The sequence below is a fragment of the Coenobita brevimanus genome, chromosome 43, assembly GCF_032717465.1.
Source record: "Coenobita brevimanus isolate Jiangsu-jjx chromosome 43, ASM3271746v2, whole genome shotgun sequence".
Lineage (NCBI taxonomy): Eukaryota > Metazoa > Arthropoda > Malacostraca > Decapoda > Coenobitidae > Coenobita > Coenobita brevimanus.
The window spans coordinates 9,851,239-9,876,146 of NC_136996.1; positions in this window are offsets into that span (position 1 = coordinate 9,851,239).

The following is a 24,908-nucleotide window of genomic DNA, read 5'->3' on the forward strand; positions in this document are numbered from 1 at the left end:
ACTACTGCTACTACTACTACTACGATTATTATTATTATTATTATTATTATAACTATGATGACACCTACAAAGCAGGATCGTAATAGTTTTGTCAGGCTGTCATATACCGATGCGAGACATTCGGCCTCAGTCTATGTCCAGCCGTGTGTTTGTTTGTCCGCTAACTTCTAGGCACTTTACTGGATGTCAGTGAAACGTCACAGGTGTATTTTAATGGGTTGTAAGCATGTTGTGCACTGTGTTTTTTTCCCAAACATGTGTAGTGATCCCACAAAGGACTTCAGTGGGTTGTATTACTATGGTGAAGTGCTACAGGTAAGGTCCAGTGGCAATGATAGGAACGGTCTGTGGTCGGTTCTGTGGTTAATATATCAGAGCTCCGTAATATAGGCACGTTTGGGTCTGCGACTTTTATAATTATGTAATGTTCGGAATACTGCAGATGTATGTTGTTGCTGTCAATTTTATAATTATTCTTATCAATGCATGCCACGTATATTCACCGGTAAAAGGTGAACAACAGGCCTGGTGGCCCAAGAAGGAGGTGAGGGGTAAAATGGTTCGGAGTGGGGGAGGAATAGAGCTCATGGCGGGTGGGAGAGAGGGGGGTGGGGTGTAACTGGGGTAGCGGTGCGGGGTAAGTGACGAGTTGTCGACGGTGGGACAAGGACAATATGATTAACAGATACACAGACATAAGGACAATCATATTTATTTTTATACAGATTTATAGTGGAGTAGTAATAGGAGCAGCAGTACTAGTACTGTGAGGGAAATTAGACACAATAGGAAAAGGGGGATTACAGTAGTAGTGGCAGTGGCAATAATAGTATTAACAGATTCAGCAGTCTTGTGCTAACGTTGTTTGTCTGGGAGTGATGATGCGAGGAATAATGTAATACAGTAGGGGTTATAGGACCGGACGACAAGAAACCCTCTAAGGAATATGACGACTCGCAGTAAGAGGATACCGGGAAGTAAGAGTAATAAAAGAGGCAGAGACTGAAGGAAAATAATGCACGTATGAGGTGAAGCCACAGTTAAGGCCTTGATGACAAGGCGGAGCAGGATACCACAGCTGTGTCTTCGTTGTCTCATAATATTTTGTGTTGTTTGCATCTAATTTCATCTGGTTATAGTAAATTATTGGCGAATGCTCTCCGCTGTCCATCACAATGTGGTTTAGTCGTCCACATAAAATAATTGCCACATATATAACCATCCGCACAACTACTGTGAGAATCAACATTAAATTCACAATCATTCTATATTATAGCTATAGACAATCCAGGGATAACATTCACAAAAATTATGACTGCAGTTATAATGACAAGTTGCAACTTGTATACAACTGGCTCGGTGCTTTATTTGTGTGATGAGGATCCGAAACACATGGGTCAGTATCACAGGACACCATGATAACACAGTAGTCTATGTTATATGTTACAGTATGTATGTTACGAACGCATAATGTTTTGCAGGTGAATAGCATGGAAATGTTTCATATCCACTGTCATTAGGTTTCTCACTAATCGCCTCGTAGCTCAGTTCCAAAGTACAACTCACGGTTGTCCGTTCACCTGCCCTCTCTCTAACCCTGACTTCCACTTCCTTCCATCGAGGGGGGTACCGAAACTTTGGTTCGCGGGTGTACAGGCGCTGATGGTAGGTTGGTACAGGTAGGTGATGGTAGTGTGAGTTGTTAGGGTTACTGTCAAGGTGATAGGAGAAAGGTGCAAAGTAGGCAACAAAGTGATAAGGGATAATATGATGGTGGTGGTGGTGGTGGTGGGAAGGTGCAAAGAATGGTTATGGTGGTGAAAGTGGCTTGGGTTGTTGCGAGGATGGAGGTAAGAAGTCAGAGAGTAGGAGATGACTGTGAACGGTGATGTGGAGTACTGGTGTGAAGGACCCTTCTGGTGTCTTCAGATGTCACGTACGAACTAACGGTGACTGACTGGCGATGGCAGGAGATGGGGGAGAAACACTAGATGGTGAGGGTGGTGTGTGTCGAATGTAGACGGTGTAAATGTTATAGGAGACTGAAATGGTGCTGTCAGGAAAGTGATGACAAAAAAAAAAAAAAAAAAAAAAAATGCACTCCTACTCCTCTCCGTGCATTTTTCTTCCCCCCAGCCAACACTGGACATATGTATTAAGCACCCGAAAGACATCAAACAATACAAGGGTTAAAAAAGGCCATACTTATACATCGAGTTTGAAAAATCTCTAGAGTTAAATCATTAGGTGGTAGCAGAAGTAGAAAGAAAGAGTTATAGTAAAAAGGAAAAAAAATGATTGCGAGAAAATAACACGTGGTAACTGGACCCCAAGTTTTCACATTTACACAGTTATAGATTTGCATAAATATTAGTGGGTGACTAAAATACTGATATTGATGTGCTGAACCTTGTCATCACTGGCCAGTTACAAAGCGTCGCTCTCTCTCTCTCTCTTTCTTCCATCATTTCAGTAGTCGTGAAATGCAGTTAATAATATACAGTTTAATATTACTTTAAATTTGCATGAACTTCACGTAGTTTTCGTTATCACGCACACACACAGTTGCATGGATTTCACTGAATGCTGTTTTTTATATTATGTTAAACGGCGTCACTGCAATGGCATCTTTTAAAATTACGTTATTTTTACCCTCACACTGTTTTATTCACCTTTGGATATGCTTTTCGAGACGGAGGGATTAGTCAAAGCCCTCATTCACTTGCTCATGGTGGGATCTCTTATCTATTTTCTCGGCATCGTTTGGGTGTTGCAGGAATACAATAAATAACACGTCTTGGTAGCAGAAGGGTTAAGCACGTACACAAACAGAATTCTACAACATCAAGGTCCCCTTTTCGTCTACTTAGAAGCTTTCCTTGAATCTCTACCTTACCAATTTATTTCTGATTATGGCAAGTTGATATTCTCTTGCATGTTATTGGTGATGTCTAAATCAATATAACTAAGTCGTAAATTTCATAAAAGAGATGAACGAAGGTGTATTATGAGAAAAAAAAATAAAAGAATATGAAAAGCATAGGAGAAGTGCTGTAAAGAAAAAGAGAATATGCTTAGGAAGATGTGCTAGAGAGAAAAAAATACTTAGGAAGAAGTGTTAGAAAAGGGAAAAAGAACTGGTTAGGAATATGTTAGGAAAATAATAGACAATGCTTAGGAAGAAATTTTAGAGAGAAAAAAAATGCTTAGGAAATAGTGCTAGAAAGACAAAGAAAATGCTTAGGAAGAGACGCTAAAAAGAAAAAAAAAAATGCTTGCGAAGAAGTGTTAGAAAAGAAAATAATTGCATAAGAAGTAGTGCTAAAAAGAAAAAAAAATGTTTGGGACGAGGTACCAGGGAGAAGAAATAAATTGCTTTCAAAGAGGTACTAAAAAGAAAAATGAAATGCTGATGAAGTAGTGCTAGAAAGAAATAGAAAATGCTTAGGAAGGGATGCTAGAAAGGGAAGAGCTTAGGAAGACGCGCTAGAAAAAAAAAATGCCTAGGAAAAAGTGCTAGAAAGGGAAAAAAGAAAAAGCTTGCGATTAAGCACTAGAAAGGAAAAAAAAGAAAATGCTTACGATGAGGTGCTGGAAAGACAAGAGAAAATGCTTAGGAAGTGGTGCTAGAAATTCTCCTAACCTCTCTAGACTACAACCCCAGGAATGGCGGCCTCTTTCGTTGTCATATCTGTGTCCTCGTGAAATTGCTTTGCTGTCGGGCGTCAGTTCCAATGTACTTTATATCGAGTGAAGAACCTCTGCTTCCATGTTTGCCTAGTGAGAGCTGCAACATCGAAGAACAAAGAATGAGAGCTGGGAGGGACGGGGAGAAGGGGAAACCCGAGGGAATAAAGGGGAGAATAAAAGAAAGAAGAGGGGAAGAGCAAAGAGAAGCAGTCGGTGGGGGAAATGGTGGGAGAGAGTGAGAAAAAAATATATATGAAGAGAAAGAGAGAGAGGGGATAGGAGAGAGGGGGAGGGTGGATGAATGGATTAGAGAGCGGGTGATTTGAGTAGCGAGGAGGGAGATTTGATTGGGAGGGAAAGGGAAGAGGAGAGCTGCTGAAATGGGTAACAGTGTGAGTGAGAGGGTGAGCGAAAACAGCATGTGAAGGGGAATATATTGAAAACAGAGCATATCAGCATAACATGGAAAAATTTGTAGGCATGGAATGTAGGGAGGGAAAACATGTAAAATACAGGCAAATGAGAGAGGGTTATATTAGAACTTGATGGTCTATAAAGATATGTCGAAACGTAGACATGACAGCATATTACACACATCTGTCTATCTATCTGTCTATCTATCTATCCAATTATCTGTTTGTCAGCTTGTAGATAAATACAGTAAATAGGTCGAAATAGATATACTGTAGTTTCTTAACCACTCTCCGGCTACCAGGAGTCACTCTGATTTGAATATTATCGTCTGGCAACAGGTGGAATAAAATAACCGAGTTGTCCCGAGCATCAGTAGCAGTCACACGTTCATCTAAACGTGAACCCAGTGGACTGCAGGCTGAATTGGGGAAGTGAGGGACGTTTATATTCGGTGCCACCATGTGAAGGCGGTCTTCTCCAGCACATGTCCCGATCATGACTCATTCTTAAGTGAATGAAATCGCCTGGCGTTACCTGGAACCAAATGCTAGAGTAGTTTTGGCCATTAGAAGTTTCAAGCCTGTTTTAGAGCTTATGTTTTCGTTTTTCGCCGCACTGTGTTAACCCCATTAGTACGTGACACCTTAAATTTATTCTTTCCATTCCCAGACGGTTCTATTCAGCTGAAGAGAGACATGCCACAGTGAGAGAGTTAATGGAAGCTATATGTAGCTCCTGCAGTTCGAAAAGCCCCTGATCAGAATAAAGTCATCTGGAGACAGCAAGAAAAAAACAAATGACGTTGTTGTAATTAAGTTAATCACACTATATCGTTTCTTGGCAACTGTTCGTCAACATTTCAGCTACACTTCATCTTCCTTCCTTGTTATGCAAAGCCATTCTGATAAAATGACTGAGCCTGAAACTGGCAACACACGCGAATTAATTAGATTTTTACCAGTTCACTCTTATGACGTTAAATTTAATGTCATTCTTACTACTCATATAACTACTCGTATTTCCGGATGATTTAATGCAACTTCGTAAAAATCTGTCGTATCGAGCGTGTTAGTGAGAGATGTAACTACCTGGTTTGATAAATCTGTCTTGAGCTCAGTAGAGTCGTCTGAAAATTGCAATAATTAAGAATAAAATACGCCAAAGACCTGGCAGCCATTTCTCTGTTAATCTCTTTCATCCGATGACGTATTTTCAGACTTAATTCATATTTTTTACAGGCGATTATTGTTCATTTTTGGTAAAATTTATGAACTGGAGGGGACAAAATTAGCCTTCATCAATTACCTCGCTATCGGACGCCATTCTTACCTTAAATAAAATCGTCTGGTAGTGGTCAGAGTAGAATCAAAAGTAGGTCATTAGACTGAAGGGCTTAAAACTGTGTCGCGGCCGTCTCCACCTTTGGTCGATAATCTTCTAATTACCGAGGCCACTCCGACCCTTGCTGGCGCCGCTCCTAATCCCGGACAAATGGATTTAAAAGTAATCTTAAAATGGCCTTCTATCGCTCACCCCGGCCATTAAGACAACTACTTCCGAATAATTAGCAGCAAACTTAACCTCTTTAACCTGGTGACCTATTTTATTATTGTTGCTACTAGATCATTTTATTCCGTCAAGTGTGGGTGTCTAGTAGTGATGGAATTAAATATCCCACTGCAGCTTCAGGTTATCTGCTTAACTCCATCAGGATCTTCGTTGGTGTTGATGCAGTTGTTTTTATTGCCCACGGTTCATCTGACATGTACACCCGGTGGACTGCAAGCATAAGCTACCCTTTTCCTGCCATCCACCATCCTCCTTTTGTGGGGCAGACTACTTGAGGCAGTTGGGCTGTCTAGTCATATCACGGCCACCACATGAAGGCGGCTCTCACACCCACCTCTGTAATAGTCTGTCTACCTACCTACCTACCTACCTACCCAACTACATATCTATCTATCTATCTATATTCTGGCCGTTTAACCGGTACAAGAAGCCGTCTCCACTTCGCCTTGTCAACTACCGTTTGGCTGCCCATCCTCCAACTCATATCCCCTCCCTCATAGGCTATACCTTTCCACTCCATCCCTCCGTCTCCTCCTTGGCCTCCCCCTCTCTCTCTTCCCCAAATCCTCTCTCACATTCACTCTCCCATTCAGTCTCTCATTCTCCATCCCCTCCACATGGACAAACGATCTCGGAGTATTCTCTTAGCGCTATCAGTCACATCTACATCAGTAACACAAAGCTCCTTTACTTCCTAATTTTGTCTGCCTGTACCTCTGCGTAACTCTACATGCCCCTCTCAGATAATTAGTTTCCTCTCTTCTCACTCTTAAATTTGCGTCCTTCCAACAGAGTCCAAGCTTCTCTTCCGGACGTTAGAGTGAAGATCACAGTTTTATCATGCAGTGACTATTTTTATTCCATGCTGACTTCCCTATTACTTATCGCTGCTTTTAGTGAACCAGTTACCTTTCTTTCCTACTGTACTCTTCATACATTCTATCCTCTACACATCCATATTTACTGTACTCATTGCACTACCTAAGCAACGGATTGCACTCATATTCACCCCTTCCTCATCATGCAGCCTCATTGTGCATTCTGTTATTTCATTTCCCTCAAAACCATAACTTAACTCTTACCTACATTCATTTTTAAATTCAATTTCTTACAAACACTCCCAGACTCATTTACCATGCCAGACTCATTCACTTTACAGTATCGTCAAGAAACAACAGTACAGGAAGTTTCCAAATCATACCCTCTTTCATTCGCGTCACTCCATCACCCACTGCCTAACCTGGTATCTCCTATACAGTCAAAGAGAAAAGTCGTGTCGTGAAATTTGGTGAAAATATCTGCCCAATGACTATAGTTTTGGGGCGGTCTGCTTTGTGTCGAACGATCGGTTGGCAGCACTGCCTTGAGTTGCCATTTGCTCCAGGTGACCAGCCTGCAGATGCCAGCATATAATTTTTTTTGTAACTTAACGCAACTAATCTACATAATTATTAAATCTTTCTGGCTGCTGTTTTTATTTAGTATTTATAAAGCGTTTCTCATCTTTTATTTTTATGACCACATTCGCAACGTTACAATTCAATTAGCTAAACAGGTCTTTGGAAGTCAGTTCTCCATCTTTATATGCTGTAAATTAGCTAATTAAGTTGATAATTATGACCTGGGACATTAATTAAGCGTTGTAAAACAAAATTCACTATAGAATTCAACACATGAGAACAGAGTTATTCTATTTTATGATAAATGATTTTTTTTTTCTTTTAGAGTGGCTGGCAAACTGAATCCCACAGACGAGTTCGAACACATAAACCAGACGACCGAAGTCTACGCACAACTGTCCGTGTGCTTCATTCTAGGTTCACGTCGTTTTTTTAAGGCGTAAGCACTGTTTGCGGGTGCTGCTTCCATCGTTGTCATTATTTCCTGGTACTATAGTGGTCTGGTAAGACGAAAACGACCTCCGTTGTGTCTTCCTCCTGAAATCCTAATCCACCTTTCTATGGTTATGCTTATACCAAATGTTTGAGCATTCTGTTCAGGCTTCGCTTCCCGTAAATAAAGGACCATCATGCCACCTTTAATATTCCTATTGGTTGGATGCATGTTGCTTGACCTCTCTATACCGTGGTATAGTGGGTCTGCTTGACGTTTTTTTTTATTAAGATGTAAGATGAAATGTCAGGTGATCATCGCCTAACCGGTGGCATTTCTTCTCTCATACGAAGTTCGAACTCAGCTATTCTTGCGAGTCGATGTTAAGGCTTCGGAATTTCATGGGTTTATTCGTAGTCATCCCATCAGCAGCAGATATGAAGCTTAAGGAAGTCAGGCTAGCCAACCACGAACGTGTAACTGTGGTAGAGATTTCATAATGTTTCAAGTGCTGCACTTAATCTTCGGACAAAACGGCGACATGACTTTTTGTCTTTGTACAACTCTATCCATATATAAGTTAATCATCCACTGAGATATGACACATCTCTGTTTCAGTCCAGCATTCAGAGCAAAAAATTCACTTAGTTCGCTAACCGCTACCCACATGCACTACAGTCTTAGCGCCATTATATATACTCTTCACAGAATTCAATAACTTTCCATCCATTCCATGCTATTTCAATACCTTCCATATTCCTTGTCTATCTACTCAGTCATATACTTTCTCCAAATCCAAAAAGGAGGCACACATTTTTTTCCTTCTCTAGATATTATTCCACCAAACATCTTACAACGAATATCTGATTTAAGCAACCTCCTCCCTTCCTAAATCCCCTTTGTTCTTCTCCAAGTAATTACAGTACTAGGTTATTTCCCAGCTCTGACGATAAGTATCCTACCACATATTTTTCCTATTACTCTGAGTTGACAAATACCCCTATGGGACGGGTTATGTAAGTGCGCGTCCACATGTGCTCTCGAACATATGTTGGCAACATGGCAGGCAACATGTTCGGGAACATGTCTGCAGCAGTATTTGGACAGATGTATGCAAACATGTTTCAGTGCAGCTTCGAACACTGGCAGCAAAGGCGATGGCATAAGTGTCCATACCAAGCGGCTGAGACTTCATCATTATGTTGCAAACATGATCTGGACGCTGCTGTTGCCAACATGTCTGCAGCTTATTCGTTACTGTGTTGCTTACGTGTTGCCAGCACTTGTTCGAGCACACGTGTGGACGCGCACTAAGGCACTATCTACCCCCTCCAGATTGAGAAGGCTTTCTTACTCTGCTGAATAAAGTCGTTTGAAGATACCACGAATGTAGATATATCATCAGACTGAAGGGGTAGCCTCTTCAGTCCGATTAAATTTTTTGCTTTAATCTTCCCTCCACCCGACGATTTTAATGTTTAAGAATCCCTTCATAGCTGAATAATTTACTGGAGATCGTTTTTATAGTATTAACTACGAGAAGGTTCTCTAAAATTATATATACGATAGAAAGAATCAAATGAAAAATACGTCACGTGAGGAAAATTATTAATCTCTTCAATCGGGTGACGTATTATTCATCTTATTACTGTTATCAGCAGACGATTTTATTCAGCTTTGAAGAGAAATGAAGTGGAGGAGTTACAACCATCATTAACCCCTTCACTACTAGATATCTGTTGAAAGTTTATTAAAATCTTCTAGTAGTATCAAGAATGAATAATAATAATAAAAGACCTTAGAGTGAAGCTGTGGTCTCTATCAGCAGGTAATTACGCAATTGAAGAATGGAACTGTGTCATTTAATATTGCACCAAAGTCATGCTTACACTGTGTCCCCTTTCCACTCCATGCTTGCCACAAACATACTCTGAACTATGACAGGCAATCTTTTCTTTTTCAGTTTTATAGGCGCGAACCGATTGGGGTAAATAGACTACTCCCAAAGATCTCGTGGTTGCCCTAGGAATCGAACCCTAGACTTTTGATTCAGTCTGACATTGCATCCGATTCCACCACCGCCACCCTCGACAAGAAACAGACTATTACATTTCTTTGCGTATAGCCATGAGCAAAAGTTCGCCGACACTTCTCTGCCCTCTGTGGTAATAAAATGTATTATACGAAATATGGAATGCAGAACACAGTGCTGGCAAAGGAATGTCTGCGAATTTTTTACTCATGGCTCATCTTATTTCCCACTTCAACTAGATGACTTGTATTAACATTCTCTGCTTGCCACCTACAGGCGATTTTGTTCATTTCTGGAAAGACGTGTCGAACTGTAGAGCAACCTTCATCAATCTGTTACAAGAATGTCTCCTAATCTGCTTAAGATAGTCCCTCGTTGGCAGGAATAAAATTAAAAAGAAAAAAAAAAGTATTTGGGATGAAAGGAGCAGCTTCAAAAAAGAATTTTATCGCATTTAGAATCAGACATTATCACTTACTGTACAGTAGTTTACATCACAAGTCGCAGCTAGGACACACACACACACACACACCGAGTATATTAGCTTGCGGAGAACCAGGAGGTAGAGAAGTGGCTCCTGCACCGCTACCCTGATGATAGTTTAACTTTGTTTCCCTAAAGTTCACCCCGAATTGGGGGAACGCGAGCAGCCAAGACCAACAGCGGCAGGAAGTTAGCGGCGCATTATCCTGGTGGCCTTCGCTTGCACAATCAGGGTCATATGTTCTCCTATTATTCCAGTACTTCTCCTTTACATTTAAGGCATGTTCATTATTTTACTTCCTCACGTATCATTTCAGAGTCATTATCCTGCTCTCTCCTCGCTTACAGAATCAAATATTGTGCATAAGTTTAAAGTTTCGACTGCGACTGCTTCACATTTATGGCATGTTCTTCATTTCTTGACGTATCATATTAGAGACTCTTCTATGGGTAGAAAAAAAATATCAAGTCTTAACCCATCACATGACAGTGAGAACTTGAAAAGCTGGAATATGTGTCGAGCTATTACCTCTGAGTGTACTCCCTACTCTGTACACATGACTAGGCGTAACGAGCTAATATAAGTAATGACGGGCATGGGTTGCTGACTTTCTGTAGTTATTATTCGTATGAGTTTTGCATACTCGATCCAAAAAGTATCGGGGGCGAAACATTCTGACGCTACAGACAATGGATTTTGCAAAATGCTATGTGGTCCTATCCCATGTTTGTCAACGATGAGGATGACGTAACGCTTGCTAATGCCATTTTTTATCTTATCCATAGTGAAAGTTCTCACTATATGCAAACTCAGATGAAAATAGATAGTATCGTGAAAGAGAGGTCCAATCATATCTTAAAAGGTCAGTATAGATGGTGATGTCCCAAGAGAAACGATCTATTTAGTGTGTGTACGTCATAGTATCTGGAATACCATAATAGACTGTAGACTATTTACACATAACTGATTAGGACTCAGATATCGACAGGGATGATGATGGTGTGAGAGGTGGTATTTGAGGTTGCTGGTTTCCTTCAGGCAGACAATAAGATGGAAGGATAAAATTCGAAATATTTGCGGGTTGCCATGAAATAGGCTAGAAACCAGTGGACTGGAGTTTAAAGAAAGTTAGAACCTGAGGGCACAAGAGAAGAAGGTAACTGCAGAATTCTGACTAACCCACACTAGGAAGCTGCTTGTATAGAGTGGCTTTGTCTTGCAGCCAGACGCCTTTAGGTGGTTACGCCGACATAACCGGGAGGCTCCGTTGCCCGGTTATATAAAAGTCCTTCAGCTCCCTCTCTGTCTATCGCAAGTAGGACGGTGGACCGCGGGAGATGGACAGTTTCAGTCTGATATCCAGCGGGGTCAGGTTCAGATTAGCATAAGGATGCGAAAACTACAACTTTGAAAAACCGTCTTGGACATGTTGAGGATGATGAAGATTGTGATGGAAAATAAAAGTTTCTTTACTGATGCATCCCCTTTTTTGCATTTTTTATATTTACTTCCAAATCTGTAAGCCCTATAAAAGCGGTAATTTAACAGGACAATGTGTTGTGACAGATGGCAGAAGAGACGAAAACGTGCATTTTTGAGTAAGACTATGCGCCATCTTGTTTACACCAGCTGTTTTCTGACTGCGTACTCTCGGGTATTTGCAACTCTTAGATCTGCGTACGAAATGGATGTAAAAAGTTAAGAATTATACGTTATTAAGACAAATAATTACTGTTTTAACTGACCGTGATTCATGTTGTGTTTTGTTCCGTGTTGTGCTCTGACAATAATGATCGGCCGGAAAGTCGTTCTTTCCCCTTTATGGTATTCCTTATTTTGAAAGAAATACAGTACAAAGAAACACGCTTTATACTCGTACAGTCTGAAGTACTAGATTACGTACAGGGGGAAGACAAGGGAAGGGCAGTGGTAAGGGTAGTTATAAATTTAAATGGCATTTTGTAGGTTTTTACGAAATGTTTGAAAACCTGTATGTGTGTATGGGCGGGAGTGGAATTTAACGTCATTTCTTTTACAAACATTGCAAAAAATGGTGTCCTATATATCAGAGATGTATGTAAGCTAATCTAAATCAACGGTGAGAGCAATGACGGTGTAATTTTACGCGGCGATGTATTTCTCATTTTTTTTTTTTTTTTATCTGGCGTGTTACACGAGGGGAACATATACAGCAACAAAAGAAATGTGGATACTCTCGTTATGACAGATATTAAGTGCGTGATATCTTTTGGATCCAAATAAACTGTTCGTTTTTCAATCTTCTTAACTTCCTACAACTGAAATTAGTTAGGATCATGTTACGTAACGTAGTCCTGAATATTCTTTTGCCCTTATTAATGAATGGCTGAAAAGTTCCTTAATCCTTCATGGTCTGGCAAGTGAAAGACAGACTTCACTTAGTCATGTTCTATAGGACTGATGATAATGATGACTTTTGGTACGATGTGAAATACCGTAATGGTATAATGGTATTAATGAAGAGGGTCTGGCATAGTATCCTTTATGTCTAATTTGTCACGATGCTCCTCTGAATTAGGCGACAGTAACGTGATAATTTCTCATTTAGAACTATAGTCGCGACGCATGACTCTGAGGTCGTCATTATCGTACCCTGGCAACCTACCATTCAAAAGTGCGTCCGATTTCGTATCATATTATATACGAATCATATTATTATGCACGAATATATTATACACGAATATTATTATACACGAACATATTATACACGAATCACATGCGTCTCATATTAAACACGAAATCAGACGCACTTCTGAATGGTAGGTTGCCAGGGCACGATAATAACATCCTCAGAGGCGCGCCGCGACTATAGTGACTGCCGACAAAAATTTCCGGGACTAACTAAAAGCCTATTAAAAAAATGCTTGCAAATATCGTTATCTCTGTTTCCGTACGTTATTGAGCCCAAGATGTTTTATATATATATATATATATATATATATATATATATATATATATATATATATATATATATATATATATATATATATATATATATATTCGCACATTTTCACGAGTCGCGATTTTCATTTTTCTGACACTCACTGGACTTACTCCGACGTAATGCAAAATGAATTAGGTTGGTATTTTTTACCGTCCTCGTGAAGAAACGAAGAAACGCACAGACACACGCATACACAGTTTGTCTTTACTATTTAGATGTCAACTTAACCCTGGAACCCCAACGTTCATTTTGAGTCACACTAACCACAACCCCGGGAGAATTTCACCCGTTTTTGGAAAATCAAAAAACCATACTATTTTTCAATTAAGGTTTATTACAAAATATACAGTGAAAAAATAACTCTTTAGCTTTGGAATGATGCCTAGTATACTTAATTTGTGCTTTATCTTAATACTGATACTGATTTTATGGTGAACTAGACTAAAAGTGTCTAAATTTTAAGATGTGTTTAGCAAAAAATTCGCCAAAAAAAAAGTGTTGCAGCTGGCGACTTCTCCTTTTGTACACTGGTCCTGAGGTAGTTGTACCCTCGCCTGAGTCAGGTACAGCCCTCTACTGCCACTGGGAGCTGTATGGGAGACACGCGAAAAATGGCTATATTTTTTGTATCAATTTTTCATTTCATTTGTTTTTCATACTTTTTCCAAAGCTGGTAGTCATTTATTTCGACACAAAATGAAGACACACAATGAAAAATGAACTTACCTTTTACAAGCAGTCACCACAGGTGGGGTACAGGTGCCGAGGGCACTTTGGTTTGGCACACATGTTGCAGCGGTGCCGGGTCTTTCTGTCTGACTTGCTAGGGCAGTCAGAACAGCGTACCAGGGGTGACTTAGTGTCAGCCAATGACGTCTCTGGCGACCCGGCAGCGCTGCCCAGTGATGGAAGGTCACACACAGTTGTTATCAAGGTGTGAAGTTGGCGGGACAGGACTGGTGATGACAGGCGTGACTGAGCCCAGGGAGTGATGAGTGCCCTCCCCACATCCATCATGAAAGACCTCCTCTTCGGTATGCTGATGCCTGTCCTTGCACGGTTCTCGCAGCTGATGATGAAGGCATTGATGCTCGCTGCATTGAGGATGCCGTACCACACACAGAGGGCCAACGTCGTGTCTTCCTAGAGCATGAACTCGTTGCACACAGTTGGTCGAATGTGTCGACCCCTCCTTTTGTGGCATTGTAAAATTCTATGATGTCTGGCTTGCCACTTGGTGCAATGGTAGGCTGGGTGTGCTGGGATGACATGAGCAGCACAATTTTCTTCTTTGTGCGGGATGTCTTTGCCACGTACGACACAAGCGTCATCTCCTTGGTGAAGAAGAAGGCACTCGAACCGTGCAGTCGTGTTTCCTTTGCCTTCATCTCCCGTGGAATTTCAGCCTTGTTGGCTCGAACTGTGCCAACAAGGGTCATTCCACAGTTGTTCAGGAGGTCGGAGATGAGAGGCACTGATGTGAACCAGTTGTCCGTGGTCACATTTCTGTTTGTTCCGTGGTATGGCCTGGTGAGTTCCTTGGTGAAGTAATGCCCGAGGTTGACCCCATCCCGTGGCCTTGTCCCCTGCTTGCCCAGGTAGGGTATGGCACCAAGCATGTACATGGTCTCAGAGTCGCAGATCAGGACAAGCTTGATGCCATATTTGGCAGGTTTGTTGGGGATATACATCCGGAAGGGGCACTTCCCTCTAAACCCCAACAGTTGTTCGTCCACTGTGAGGTTATCGTGTGGGACATAGAGCCGGCCACAGTTCTCGATAAACTCGTCCCACACCTTCCTCACAGGGGCAAACTTGTCCTGGTTCTGCCTCTCCACACGGGTTTCGGGGTTGTCAAACCTCAGGCAGGATATGAGGAACTCAAACCTCCCCTTGGACATTGCTGCCCGATACAGAGGACACCCACTTACAGTGCTCCACATCTCGATGAGGGAGAGATGGTTATCCCTCTGCTGCCCTGCCACTATGAGCACTCCCAGGAGTGCTAATATCTCCTTAGGCTCCGTAGCACCGTATGTGGCACTTTGACTTGCCATCCTTGCCGCCACAAGCTCAATACGTTTGTTTGTCCAGGTGACGATTTCCTGAACAATGGATTCAGTAATGAAGAGCTTGATTGCCTCCTCAGGTGATATTTTATCCCTTGCCTCCTGAGTTGGCCCTGGAGTAAATCATGCTAATATGTTCCTTGACAACCTCCTCGTTGTTGCAACGTGCTGGGGCTGACAGCTCCACCTGAAATTACTTCGGGTGGAAATTGTTGTTTTGTTGAAGTCCACAACAGGTGGAGCGTCAGCCACCAGGCGGCGTTTTCCTCTCCGTCCACCACTGGCAGGGGCGGCAGCAGAGGTAGTGGCAGGGGCAGCAGCAGAGGTAGTGGCAGGGGCAGCAGCAGAGGTAGTGGCAGGGGCAGCAGCAGAGGTAGTAGCAGGGGCAGCAGCAGAGAGAGTGGCAGGGGCAGCAGCAGAGGTAGTGGCAGGGGCAGCAGCAGAGGTAGTGGCAGGGGCAGCAGCAGAGGTACTGGCAGGGGCAGCAGCAGAGGTACTGGCAGGGGCAGAAACTTTTATTGGTGTGGACGTGAAAATCTTTCTTCTTTTTTTCTTTGGAGGAGCATCATCCCCCTCAAACTCATCACTACTTTCACTTGCAATCACGGGCACATACTCTTCGTCATTGTCACTATCGTATAGTTCGTCTATTTCTAGATTGTCAAAAAATTCACTATCAGGATCAATATGTGGCTCAACATCATCAACACCTTCACTATCACTACTATCTTGCAATGATAGGGCACCTGATCTGTTCATTATGTCCACAAGTTCATCATCACTGAGCAACTTTCCTCGACCAGCCATAATTTTGTTATTTCTGAAATAAATAACTCAATACCTGAAAAGAAACACATGTAAGATTTCACAAAATAGTACGGTCACCACAACGTAGGGAGTATATCACCCTGGTAAAAAGTATCACATTCACCACAACGACGGGTGACTTTCTCCCAAAATCACAAACTTTCCCCAGTGATGGAAAATTCCAAGCCCCGAGTGAGAGTGCACACCCACCCTTCAAGACGTCACACAAAGCACTGAAGGTACTGAGGAGCGGAGTGCGCTCCCGCGTTATCATGGGTATGAATCACGTGACCACGCTACGCGCCTGGGTGCGGATCTCCCGACGATGTGGTTCCAGGGTTAAGAACGATTACTTCAGATATTCTGTAACCTATAAGAATATTTTAACATAAATTGCAAATGTTGCGGGCCACTTTCATTGCGTATTCTTTCCTCTATCTCACCCCTCTCCTCCCTCACAGTCCCGCGGCTCCCGCCTCCACCTCTCCCTTCTCCTGGCTTCACTTCCTCCTCCCATCCCTGCTACTCCTCGCCTACGCCGCAGCTCCTCCCTCCATTTGCCTTCCCTTCCGCTTCTCTCCCTCCCCCCAGCTGCCTCTTAAACTGCAACCCCTCTTACCTCTCCCTCCTCGTGGCTTCACAAGCTCTTCCCTCATCTTTCATTCTCTCTAAGCTGAAGCTCTATCCACATCCTAGTTTCACCTCTCCCTCACCCTCTCTTCCCTTTTATTTTTTCCACCTCTCTCTTCCTAGCTTCACATCCCCCTCTCCTCCTTCCCCCCCCCCCTTTACGCTGCAGCTCCTCCCACCCTCAGGGCCAATATCTAAAGTTTTCTCCGCACGTGTTTGCCGTCGTCCAGGGGGAGAGAATCAGTGTTCCTGATCCCTCACTTTAGCTTTAATATTTTGACACTCCCTTTTGAAGTCTCTGAAATGAAGTTTTGGAAATCCTAATATTGAGTTTACTAATCACAGGGAGAATTTTTCCCTCCGCGGCTCTGTCCCACTCACTACACCGTCATTTAGACACAGAGCCCATAGAAGAGCATCCAGTATTGACTCATTCCCAATTAACATACACACGTTTATTCTATTTATCTACCTATATATATATATATATATATATATATATATATATATATATATATATATATATACCGGTAGCCTATATATATTTACCATAAGTGAAGGATGGTAAGGTAATAGGATATATCTATAACAACTGTCAGTAAATGCGGTACTGCAAACTCGGCGATGTATTACAGCCTCTAAATACACGCAGTGTCTTAGACTTACATCTTATGCCCGTCTTGAGATATATTAGTAAGCTACGGAAATGGTAAAATGTAACATCTTATTAAAGGAATATTAGAGAAGGTGGATGTTAGCAACCTACCTTTGCAGCTTTAGCAGCCAACAAGCTGAAAATGGGTAGTGCTGGTTGACGATCGAAAGGCCAATGCCGAGGTCAGCCGTCCGAGCAATGATATCCCTCCCTCCCCACCACGGCACCACCCCTACACCCCTCCTCATCTCGCTACCTTGGTCCCACTCCAGTGTTTCGGGACGTGCGTTTCGGGTAATGGGTTACACCCGCACCGAAGCCTTCCATATCATTTTGGTTTGGAATAATCATATTTATAATTCATTTCAGAGTATGGTGTAGCCTTTACAATAAGATCCATTGAGAATAATATAAGATACGGCTATTTGTTATCTACCCATCATGAATACACATGGTTTTATTACAGCAATTTTGTTGTGATGCATACACAGTGTTCAAAGTTCCGAATGCCACCAAAGAGAGTCAACGTGTGTTTGCATTACGATACAAGGATTCTCTATATCTCTCTATTTTTCTTGTTACCCTTAACCCTGTACGCTATATTACAGAGGACAAAATTAAAAGTGAGGGCGGATGGTCTAGTGATTCTTCGAAATAAATACATAATGCTGTATGAAAGCTTAGTAGTTTGCTATCCAGTATCCGTCTGTACCAAAAAGTTAAGCATAAATCAGTCTCTAAAGTCAGTTAAGGATTCAGTGACACGGTGTATCAATGTGAATGTTCACAATTCTAACACACAGGATATGGGGTGGAAGGGAAAGGGGACGTATTCGGATACCGGCCACAATTTTTTAACCTTAACTTGATCTCCCTGTTATTTAAATCATTAACGACGCACTTCTATATTACAACACATAGAAGTAACTTTACTTCTCGACTCTGGATCTCTCCACCCTGAATGTTTGTCGGAACAATTTTGAAGCTCACTGTGTTTATATATATATATATATATATATATATATATATATATATATATATATATATATATATATATATATATATATATACAGGATGTCAGGAGTTAAGTCAAAAACTTTGGGAAATGATAGAGGAGCGAATTCTAAGGAAAAAATATTATATGAACATGTGTTCAAATCTCAACCGTTACGGAGCCACAATTACTGATGGCCTTATGGGCGAATTATATGAAGGAGACCATTTACGCCAATAACGTCATCAGTATTTTTAGCTTCGTAACGTTTGAGATTTGGACACACTTTCATTTAACATTTTTTGCTTAGAATTCCCTCATCTGTCATTTCTCAAAGTTTTTGACTTACCTCCAGGGACACCCTGTATATATATATATATATATATATATATATATATATATATATATATATATATATATATATATGTGTGTGTGTGTGTGTGTGTGTGTGTGTGTGTTAGGTGAGACAGTATCGGTGTCTTCTAGGCTTTGGTTCTTTCTTTCTGTTATATCTGTAAATAAACCATCCTTCCATCCATCCGACAATCACCCAATCCTATACCGCGCTATCAGGAGGGTAGGGGCATGGAGCAAGGTTACTCAAATAGGCTACGACATTATGGGATAGGGTGACCGGTCTCCCTCGCTCCAGGGTGGCATTATGTAACCAGTAAACCACAACCACCCTTCGGATGTAAGCCCTCATGATCCCCATCCGGTTAACACTCACTGGCCGTATTTTATTTAGTTTGACTTATGTGGGACCATCCACTTACCCAGTGTGAATCTTCACTGAGCGACAAGTCAGTGGTTTAGTATCATCCATTCAACTATTTATTGACCATAAGAAAGCCTGGGGGACTAGTGAGTTAAGGCGCTTTAACAGGATGGTGATCATGGGGGCTTACATCCGAGGGTTGGTTGTGGTTTACTGGTTACATAATGCCACCCTGGAGTGAGGGAGACCGGTCACCCTATCCCATAATGAACGCATTGTAATAGGCCTATGTGATAAGGAAGCTGGTCGTAGGCAGAGGGACATAACGGCTTAGGGAAACAAATTGCTAAATGATCATCTGTATACACGAAAAACTCAGGATACCGCTCAACTCTTTTATCAGAGTTGGTAAGAAAATAAGTGAAGCTCTATAGTAGGTCGGCGTAATAGCTTAGTTACGAAGGCACATAAGGCACTAGCCAGAGAGAAAGGCTGATACAGAGATAGGTAGATAGACAGAGAGACTGTTATAGATAGACAGATAGATATTCGTAGAGAGAGAGAGAGATATATATGGAAACCCCTAGGATGTGAACCCTTATGAGCTGAATACGGTTGGAGCCCCCTAACCCACTTGATCACCAGGCGTCCACTTGATTATATAGTTACCACCGAAGATAATAAATGGCTTCCTGAGCTGTAAGAATCCAACTGTCTTGTTATTTAGCAGAAAGACTCTGAAGAAACCACTCCATCATTTACGTGGGAGTCTTCCTCTACCAGTGTGTGTGTGTGTGTGTGTGTGTGTGTGTGTGTGTGTGTGTGTGTGTGTGTGTGTGTGTGTGTGTGTGTGTGTGTGTGTGTGTGTGTGTGTGTGTGTGTGTGTGTGTGTGTGTGTGTGTGTGTGTGTGTGTGTGTGTGTGTGTGTGTGTGTGTGTGTGTGTGTGTGTGTGTGTGTGTGTGTGTGTGTGTGTGTGTGTGTGTGTGTGTGTGTGTGTGTGTGTGTGTGTGTGTGTGTGTGTGTGTGTGTGTGTGTGTGTGTGTGTGTGTGTGTGTGTGTGTGTGTGTGTGTGTGTGTGTGTGTGTGTGTGTGTGTGTGTGTGTGTGTGTGTGTGTGTGTGTGTGTGTGTGTGTGTGTGTGTGTGTGTGTGTGTGTGTGTGTGTGTGTGTGTGTGTGTGTGTGTGTGTGTGTGTGTGTGTGTGTGTGTGTGTGTGTGTGTGTGTGTGTGTGTGTGTGTGTGTGTGTGTGTGTGTGTGTGTGTGTGTGTGTGTGTGTGTGTGTGTGTGTGTGTGTGTGTGTGTGTGTGTGTGTGTGTGTGTGTGTGTGTGTGTGTGTGAGTGATTGGCAATGGGTTCAAATATTAGTGGGTGAATCTAAGTCTGAGTATCAGGGAATGTGAGTGAGTGAGTGACTAAGTGAGTGAGTGAGTAAGTGGGTGTGTCTATGAAAGAATAAGGCTGAGAAGGAGGTCGAAACGGAAGTGATAGACTACTCAGTGAAACCTGTGATATGTGGAGAAAGATGCTGTAGTGTACGCTTTACAATATCAGGAACACTGCAGACTGTTTCGAGTTTTGTGAGTGTAAGCGACGATGTCTAAAAAGGAATGTGGATTGAAACTAACTAATGATTACTGAACGACACGTAGCATGCATGATACAATATTGTGAAGAACAGGGAAGCTTCACTAGGGGTAAGAGTTCAAATGCACTGGTGATGTGATAAAATTAATGAAAACTGAAATAATAAATGAAAGCAGATTGGTTCAAGTAAATCAGTTGGTATGGTACTTTGAAGGCCTTTATTTCGAACACAACTTTGTGTATAGACGTTGGAAGAAGAAGGCTTCACAAAGGCATCATAGTACTTGCATTAACGTATTTGTGTGGGGCACTGAATGGCGTGAGTTTGGAAACAAGAATCAGAGTAGAGGAAATGAGAATAATAATGTATCCATGATGGTTGCATAGTATGAAAGGCTATGAATGATAAGGGTATGTGGAAGGAGAAGATTAAAGATATCTTTTGATCCAATGGCAATAAAGTGTATTTGGATGATATGGTCAACAGAAAGAACTGACTTAAATTAGATGATGAAAAGGGTATTTGTGTGTGAACACAGTATGATGCACGAAAGGCAAAGAAGTTGGTCTGGTATGGGAAGTGAATGTGTGAGACTATGAGGCATACTTTGAGGAAAGAAAAAAAAGTGACAAACTATACAACAAGGTTTCTGAAGTCTGATTGTGGATAAAAAAGTACTGTACACGACGAGTTTCACTACGATTTTAGCTCTGCAGTCGACAGAATGGCTCTGGTTCACAAATGCTGGAGAGATATGTAAAAAAATATATTTTTGTAGATATTAGCAGCAAGTAGATGGATGTGTGGTTGTTTTCTCTTTGTAGCGTGTTAATAGATTCTCGTACTATGCGTTCCCTTATTCCTGTTTTCTGTATTCCTTTGATCCTACTGAAACTGAGGAACCGAATTATGCTGATGATGAAAATATAACCTTTTCTTTGCTATAACAACCAGAGTTCAGAAGAGACGAACGTACTTAGAAATATTGCCTGAACTTGGTGTATGGAAGTATAAAATTGGCGATTCTAACACATCGTAGCTCTCGGTGCGTAGTTTGTCCGCTGCTTACTCTTAATCTGTGGTGAGACCCTTCCTATATAGTTCACAAACTACCTGACTTATTGTGTAGTTCATCCACAAACCTGGCTTATTGCGTACTTCATCTAACACCTGACTCTTATAAGGTGAGGCTCTCGTTGCGTAGTTCATCCACCAATTGACCCCGAATTTTTGGGCCTTCGTTGCGTACCTTACCTACCATCTCAACCACTGCGTACCGTAATTCATTAACCACCTGAAGCTAGCCTATTGAGACGCCCCAGTTGCTTACCAGTGCAGTGCATCATTCACAACACCTGTGGTGTACCTCTCGCTGAGTTGAGACCCCCGTTCTTTATGCCATTTACTACCTACCTCACCCATTAAGTAGTTCATCCACTACTTGACGCTAAGCTGTAATGATGTTCTCAGTGTGCACTTCGGCCACTGATGCAGACGAGGAGCCTACACATTGTGGAGCCGTGCACCCTGGGTAGAGCAGCTGTGGCGTCCACCCAGGAGCCAAACCTCCTCATATTTCCCTGCATGTCGCTGTGGAAAGGACCTTGGTCCAACCCTGCTGATGCGCTGTTACCACAAGGACGTTTTGAATACCTACACAGTGTATATAACTGTGCTGTACTTTTAGGTCGGCCTCACAGAAACAGATGCTAACCTGTGGTCGACAGGCTTGCTTGGCCAGAGACAGACCGAGTTTTGGCAAAAAACAATACCAACTTCACCCATAGAGTTTTGGCAGAAACAACAACTTCACCCACTATCTGCCTCACCTTTTGCGTAGTTCGTTCGCCACAAGACACTAATCTGTGGTGAGGGTCTTGCCTCATTCTTCATGCACCATCTCACCCACTGTGTACCACTGTCTGTCCACCATCTGGGGCTAAGTTATGATGTTCTCACAGCTTACTCCATCCACCACTTGTGCCATTACATGCCCGGACCTGTATCTTTGGCCTGAAAGTAACTCAGTTTAACGGTGCGGATCTCTTCCCCTGACTGCATCCACGATCTATGTATTTAAGGCTCCAGAGGTCCATTGGCCTCGCTGTGGGAGAATTAAGCTAGCTAAAACGGAGAGCAACGGTGGTATAGACGAGTGTGATAGCGGCCGTGATAGCAGATAAGAGTGGCTGGAACACCTGGGTCGCACCGCCCGCCTCCTTGCCCTACCCGACCGCTGTCTTCTAAGATTCATTGTCCTCCTTTTCTCTAATGTGTCCCATAACTTCTCTCTGTGGTACAATATGAAGCATTTTGTGTCCCCTGTGGTTCACAATCGGTCATTTTCCACTCGGTTACTTCCATTATTATCGTACATATATCCTTTCTCAGCGATTTGCTAAATTCTTTTATTTCATTTAGAGAAGATGTATGCACCGCCTCCGTCCAAATGTAACCAAAGCACAAGATTTTTAAGAAACTATGTTGCATTCTGTATTGGAAGGACCCTGAAATTGTAAATCCTGTAGCGATACATTGTGCTGGAATATTCAAGGGAATAAAATTTCATGGTGGAGCCTCATACACAGTGGTGGATGCTGGCCCTGGGTCCACTTTATCTTTTGTCCGAGGCTGCATTGTGTCCCAGTGAAGTCCTTTATATCAGCATTTCACGGGCAAGTAAGGGGGACAATATAGGTTTCCCTTTCTTGCAGAAGAAAGATTAAATTTGTTGCGGGGAATGAGATTGGCAGATAACTGAGGTAGGCATAATGCAAGTGAATATAAGGAAGAAACAAGTTACGGTTTAAGAGAAGGACAGACACAGGATGTTTTTACCACTATGCTGCATTAGGGTAGAAATGCAGAGTGTGAACAATGGACCATGGATGGTGTCTTACGCAAGACTGTGAACACAAAAAGGTGGGAAATGGAGTGCAGCAAAGTACTGTAAAAAAAAAAAAAAAAAAAAAAAAAAAAAAAAAAAGTCAGAAATTACTGAAGCTTTTACTGAATGCAGAATGCAGAACTTTACTGGATCCAGTGGGGCAGCAAAGTTATGCTTCTTCACACAGTCCCAGGGTAATTAGGGAATGATTGTAGGCCTAGGTGAGGACTGCGGATATAAGTTACCGTGCTTCGTTCATTATTATGCGGTGACAAGGAAGCAAGGAAATACGAGTATGTGTGGCCAGAGATATATAAAACTTATTGTTAAAGTAACTGTTAACGAGATCATGGAAACAGATGAATGTCTAAGCAAAAATACTGTATTAAAGTGAGTGGAAAGCAAGAGTAATTGGAAGGCCGAGTGGCTATTTTATGCATGAAACAGAAATATAAGATGGCAAAGTAGATGAGTGTTTTGGTAGTGTGATGGAGCAGATTATAATAGTTCATTGAGGATATAGTTAAGGAAATGTCTTTTATTTTTTCCCCTTCGGTGACCTACATACTGAGCCAAACAACAGACAGATAAACCCTCATGTTGATTTAAGCATCTCTAAGGTTCATAAAATTATCAGAAACTACCTAGAACATATGCCCAAGCCATACAGTCGCAGTTAAAAGAGTATAGAAAACATTTTAACCTTTTGCCACTTGCGGTTGCTGTTGACTGAAAGAAAAAAAAAAAAAAATCTGGAGATACCGAAAATAGACTAACCAAGTTTTATCGTCACAGCGAGTTGGGTGACACTGTTTTGAAACACGTGGATCGGCTCAATAAATAAACTGAGGAGCCAAATAGTCTTAGAATTATCCAGACATAAAAAGTCTTACTATTTGCCATGACTCTTTTATATAATCGGTTGTGGTATTTTGCTCTCAGTCATGCTCAGTGGTATAGTTTGCCATTTACTGTAGGGATCGTATTTTAAAAGGAGCATAACAGAATTTTACGATAAACGAGACATTATAATAGTTAACCATTACAACACTCCCTTTTCTTAATTTTTAACTTTGTGTGTTTATCCGAATCAGACAATATGAGGGTTTCGAGCATGACTGGACGTTGCGCTTAGATGGAATGCGATAATCATAGTTAACCCTCCTTTATGATTAAGTACGAATGAGGGAAGCTTTTGAACCAAAGGTTAGCTATTCATCCATGATCCTGCGGTACAAAATCATTCATCATCCAGGTCAGTTACTGTACCTCCCCTAGGCGGTATTCTAAGTACTTATTATACGCATTTTCCCTACCAACCTACAAAGTAAAGTTCAACACATGATTCGATTGACTGTGAAGTGTATGACAGCTGTATGACTGAAGACAATCGTATATCCATGCATACATATTCACAACTTGTTTGGGAACTTGTAAATACAGCCAAAGGTCACCAGAGGAATCCTAGTTTCATTTCTGTCTGGTGGATTTTAACATTGTGCCACCCTGGTTCCCCCAGCAGCGAGATTAAGGCCGGGACCTGCAGGAATATATTGTC